Below are 6,356 nucleotides of genomic sequence, written 5' to 3'. Positions count from 1 at the left end.
TACACAGATGAGAACCACAACCAGTATCTAGTACCCAAGTTCCGAAACTAGCATGGTTAATCTCAATCATATGAATATAAGATGACATACCAACAGGAGCGACGCGGCCTGCCTTGATGTCCTCACGGTAGACGGGACAGTTCCTCCTCCAATGTCCAATCTTGTGACAATGGTGGCACTCTATGTCACCGCCCTTGCTCTTTGTCTTGCCCCGTGAGCCACTAGTCTCACCAGGCGCACTCTTACCGTTTTCTGGCTTCTTAAACTTTGGCTTACCTACAGTTAGGTCGCCATGAGCCTTGCCCTTACCTTTACTCTTATTGTGAATCGTGAGAACATCCTGCTTCATGCTCCCACTCAATTTCATATCCTTCTCGGTCTGTACGAGAAGGGAGTGTAGCTCATGAGGACTCTTTTTCAAGTCATTCATGTAGTAGTTCGCCCTGAAAAGGGCAAAACCATCGTGAAGAGAATGAAGCATTCGGTCAATGACAATGCTCTCACTGATTCTACAATTCAGTGACTCCAGTTTCTCGACATTCTCAATCATGTGAAGAATGTGTGGGCTAACCGGTTGGCCCTTCTGGAGTTTCGCTTCAAAGAAGCGACAGGTATGCTCATATGTGATGATTCTCGGTGCCTTTGAGAACTCATTAGTGAGCGTGGTGAAAATCTTGCTTGCACCTTGGGCAATGAAGCGTCTCTGCAAATTGGTTTCCATTGCAAAGATGAGTACGTTCTTTATCGCACCCGCTTCCATAACGAAATCACTATAAGCGAGTGACTCGTTGGCTCCTGCATTTGGGCCTGGGTTGACCGGTATTGGCTCGATTAAATACCGAGCTTACCGTCGCAATGGCAGCATTCCGTAGTGCCGCCTCCCAGTCCGCAAAGTTGGACCCATCATTCTTCAGTCGCGTGGACTGATTTATTTGGTCCATGAATACTTTTAGCCAGGATGAACGATCTAGTGTGGCACTAGGCATTGGAATTGCGTTATTTCCAGCCATTTGTTGTAAAAGTATTATTGATAATAAGCGTGTTCTACACTGCGAAAGAAGAATAAAATAATAAGCATGCATCGTTTTTATTTTAAGTCTAATGAACTAATGTCATAACGCGAAGACTCAAAAAAACATTTATACAATTGACCTCCCTCAAGAATTATATAAATGACCCCAAGACTCAATTCTCTGTAAATTGATAAGCTAACCTGTTAGCTAATTCTACCGTTAGAATTCGTGGTCGATAAATTTCTGTAAATTCTATCTTTAGTCCATCATAATCACGAGAAACTCTTCGGACTATGATGTTGAGGTAAACTAAGTCAACACAACTACTTACCCAACGTAGAAGGGGTCATATTAGGCCTACCGACGAAGAAGGGACTCATAGATGTTTGCCCTTATAAAGACTAATCTCAATTTCCGTTTTTAGAGGAAGATCCCATCAACTATTTTTAATTCATTTTAAGTGAACTATAATCTAGCATGCGAGAATGATTTAAACTAAAGTGATGGCTTATAGACTGTGACATCTGCATGTTCATGAAAACTAACAAACAACTATATGAGTCAATTTTCATGCATTTTAGTAGTAGGTGGTTTGGTTTTAGGCGGAATATGATGCAATTACTAGCATGTGAAAGAAAAGCAATAAAATGAAAAACGTAAAAAAAAACAGTAAAAGTCCTAGTGCGGCCTATCCTATCAAAATGAACAATAAATACAAGTTTGGAATCCATCCTTGGACCCGAGAAGCTTGTCTTGATGTTCCATCTTAATCCATGTAGTGGGAGTGAGCTTGAATCTTCATCTTTAGTCTTCTTTGAAATTACAATAATTAAAATTACATAATTGACCTATTAATTACATCTATAAAATACTATTAAAAGCCTAAATTAAAATGGCTCTTAAAGTCCACGTCATCAAAGCCACGTGTGATTGAAAAATGCCACATCTGATTAATGGAATGCCACATTTGGTTTATGAATGACACGGTTGCAGCATGAAATTCACGTTCGTCCTATGCAGCTATGCTCCCAAAAAACGAGTAAACCTCGCAAACTTTCAGCATCCCTCCTTCTATTCTTGCTTTAATGTTTCATAAATAAATACGGAGTAAAATATAACGCCTCTCCCACTACATCTCCCCTTATAATTACACATTAATCAACATGCTTCTGTTACATTTCCATTGAACGGCTTCTTCAATTATAAAGTATATATACATTTACAAATTACTCATCCTCTCAAGGTAATTTTAATTTTTGATTTTCATGATTCAATTATTTTCTTTGATGCATGAATTTTATTTTCGAATGATTATAGCAAATTATGAGTTGGATAGACATTTAACTTATTTATGAGCAACAAAAATTATTGGGTGCAGTATGTTAATGCCACTTTGATTATGGTGTAATTGTGATTTGTTAGGTATCGTCATGTGTTGTAGAATTGATCTTATATGTGTGCAGTGATAAGGTATGATTCTTTGTTTACGTAGTTGTTAATGGTGTTTAGGTGATTGGGCGTACAAAAACCCTCAACATCCAGTATCTTCTTGTGAAATGACTCTTCCTCTCTGGTAATTGGTCCTCAACATCTATCAAAAATCAATATTATTTCTGATTGTATCTTTTATTTGATTGTGAATTTTCTCTAAACATAGCTGTTTTATTTTTACTTTTTTTTTTTTTTTTTTTTAAATTTGGTATTTCTTCCCCCTTATGCTGTTTAATTTATGAAACCACATTTTCCACTGCTAAAATGGGTATTAGTAAATTAACTCAAGTTCATTGTTCTACTTTTAAAAATTTTCAGAAAGTGACGACTCTTGCCAATGCAAAGACAGTGATGGTGGTTTGTATCATTGGATGCAAGGTTTTATAAGAACTATTGAGCATATCTAAGGTAATTTCTCTTGTGTCTCCTATTAAGGGTGTGTTTGAATACTAAAAGTGGAGGGAAAGGGAGGGGAGACCAAAGGGGGAAGGAGGGAAGAGAAATGGAGGGAAGGGAAGGGAAAGAGAAATGAGGTGTAAGTGTTTGTATACAATTTTCTTTCAAATCTTGCTTATTTAGGAAATTTTGATTTGCCTTGGTAGAGGAAAAATTGACCCCTCCAAATCTCTCCCTTCATTTCTCTCCACCCTTAATTACTATCCAAACATGAGATTATAGATACCCTACCCTCCCTCCAAATCCATCAATCCAAACACACCCTAAGTGGCGTTCCTATTTATAGGATAGTAGGATCTTACAGCATTTCGAACAACAGACGTTTTTCATTGTTAAATTTATTTGACTTGAAAATTTGATGTCTTTCATACTCCATACTAAAAAGAAATATAGCAATACACTAAAATTGATCCAACACTTTATCAATGTGTCGGCCACTACTCCTATAATATGTTTTTTCATGAAGTATTTTTCTGTTTTTTCAAGATTGTACGTAGACATCATAACTTAGACACCCTCTGTATGTGGTGGGTTTTAAAAAAAAAGCTTTAAAATTGATGATACTATTTAGATACTTTAAGATTCTTCGTTCAATTTTGTGGGGTGAAATTGTGTTACCAATAATTTCCCGCCCTTTAAATCCAAACACCCAATAAATTCAAAAACACTAATAAAAAAACTGAGACCGAGTGATTTTGGATTTGATAGAAGGGAGTACGTAACAACTCCATTAATTAGAGTATTTGATTGCTAATTAGCTTGAATTTAATACTCCTCAATTTTGTGTTCAAGGATTTAATAGGCAGGTGTTTCATATTCCTCCATCTCCAACCATTGTCGAGTCAATAGAAACAACAATGTAATAATACTCGACGCTCTTGGTTGGACTGATCGGTGAACGCAAGTCAAACACCATAAACGACTTTAATGGGATGTCCAATGGTGACTATGCTTTTTGTACCTTGCCTTTGACACAACAATGTAATAAGGTTGCATTCCAAGTCCTAAGTAGAATCGTTCAAATAAAGTTATATTGATAATAGTATCACTTATTTGACGAATTCTCATAAGTCCATTTAATATTAATGTCAAAGGACTTGAATGCTGTCCATGTTATGATCTAATACCACAAATGTTATTTCCCTGGTTTTATAGGTTTCAGAATTGGTACATTTACACATGGGTGCGTTTATAAGAGCTTTATTGTCAAAATCAGCCTCAAAACGCTTCATGGTGAAGACCAAATAGTTGGTTTACAGAGAAGATTTCACTTAAAATCCAGATGATGGGTCGTTAATTGTAAAACTTCTAAAGTCATCAGTGTGAAGTTAAAAAGCTTTACCTTTACACAAAATATATTTGTCAATGGCCATCCCCATTTCATCATTAAAATAAAAACCTTTTCACTAGATTCACAAATCAAACAATTTGCATAATGTGATATAAATTACTCATATAAGTTATATTATATAGGAGTACAAGAGTATGTTACAAGATGGTAGAGTCTAACTACTACAGCTCTTTATTTCATTTGTTCCCTTTGTTAGCTAATGTTTCTTTTGTTCATTTCTTATACTGTTAATTATTCAAGGTTTGTAGAGATAATGACTTGGTAACTGATAAAATCAACCTTGCATTTCATGATTCAGCAGTTGTGCTTATTTAAAGGTGGCTAGAAATTGGGTGTGGAAATGCAATAAGTCTCTCTTGTGACGGATATATCCGTCATACGTTTGTGACGGGTTAAGTAATACTCATGTGGGTAGATAAGACAAACAAATTGCTACTCCCTAGGCATTCTGCTTTTGTTTTATCTATCGCACAAGGATAATACTTGATCCGTCGCAAATTTGCGAAGAATATGTCCGTCACAAATAAGAATTTGTGGTGGAAATGATTCAAGAAAAATGCCGAGTAGGGAATTGGATATAGACAATTAAATATTAGTGGGCTCATGTATGCAACATTCTGTGGGTTAGAATTTTGGTATATGTGGATTTTTTGGGACCTATTGTAATCCGGAGGATCATGATATTGATTACGAAGCATTTTATTATATCTAGATGTGAGACTAGGTTATAAAGCAATTTCAGCAATTTAAACTCAATAACTACGCTTCAAAACTACTAATATCACCTTATATGATTTACAATATACACGCGCCCTTAACATTATAATATTAGATGTTGTCAAAAAGCAAACAAAAATATCAGAAACATGCACCAAAGACGAACCCGTGAATTTCACGGGCGATTAAACTAGTTCTAATTTCAAAACCCAAAACTAAAATAAAGGAGATTCGAGATCTTATAATTACATAAAAATTATGTTTCCTTCATTACGAAAACATAATTGACTAAGGCCACACTAAGTATTACAAATTACAACCGATTGCAAAATTAAATACGTAAATAAAATTCATTCATTCCATTCATTCAACATAATTAAAAGCATCAACTAAAATAAATTAAACATACATAATACAATAAATTAATTATGTTGATTAATTTATCCAAACCACCTATTTAAATTAAATTAAGTGACAATTCCGCAATTTAATCACATTAATTCATACATAATCCATATTAAACTTGTAATATGAATTCTATCCGTCAAAATTTTAAACTGCTTTAAAATAACTCGATATCATTTAATTGTGAACCGATTCACAATAACTAATTGGCCAAAAAAAAAAAAAATCCAATTTTTTTTTTAAATTGGTCACGGCAAAAAAAAAAAAAACATAAATTTTTTTTTTTTTTATGTTTCAGTTGCACGGCTGAATATTTTAAAAAAAAAACTTTTTCCTATTTTAATTTGGTAAATAGGAAAAACAAGAAAAACTTTCCACAATTTTTTTTCTCTTTCTTTTTCGGCAAAAAGGCAAATAAAAAAATTTCCTTTTTTTTTCTCTCTCTCGGTTTACCAAAAAAAAACAAAACAAAAAATTTGTTTTTTTTTTATACGGTGAACCCTAAAAAAAAACGCCCTTCCCCTTTTTTTTTCTCTTTTGCGGTACTTATGCCCTAATTCAAAGATATGATGAAAAAGTTTAAGTTGCTATTAGGACATGATTTAGGAAATACATTAACAAACATGATTAATCGTATATGCTAAAACTATATAGCAAAAACGAATTCTTATATCAATGACATGATGATACTATATGTAATTTAACTTAATCTGCATTAAATCAAAATCTACCAAATTCTTCATATGATAATTTTAACCGATTAAAAAAGTGTAATTCTAACAACAAAAAGTGTAATTTTAGCCGAAAAAGTGTTATTCTAGCAGAAAAAAGTATAATTTTAACAAAAAAAAGTGTAATTTTAATGAAGAAAAGTGTATATTCTAACTAGCAGAAAAAAGTGTAATTCTAACAACAAAAAGTGT

At 33.8% G+C, this 6,356-nt stretch overlaps 1 long non-coding RNA gene across 1 annotated transcript; it reads left to right on the top strand.

Moving 5' to 3' along the window:
* Positions 1 to 1,980: 1,980 nt before the first annotated feature.
* LOC141598346 (uncharacterized) lies at positions 1,981 to 5,000 on the top strand. The gene is made up of 3 exons (XR_012523436.1): positions 1,981 to 2,256; positions 2,523 to 2,586; positions 2,823 to 5,000. It is a non-coding gene; the product is annotated as an uncharacterized LOC141598346 (long non-coding RNA).
* Positions 5,001 to 6,356: the final 1,356 nt, after the last annotated feature.

Source organism: Silene latifolia, chromosome 9, assembly GCF_048544455.1.
Source record: "Silene latifolia isolate original U9 population chromosome 9, ASM4854445v1, whole genome shotgun sequence".
Taxonomy (NCBI): domain Eukaryota; kingdom Viridiplantae; phylum Streptophyta; class Magnoliopsida; order Caryophyllales; family Caryophyllaceae; genus Silene; species Silene latifolia.
This window is presented reverse-complemented; position numbering and strand designations above follow the sequence as displayed.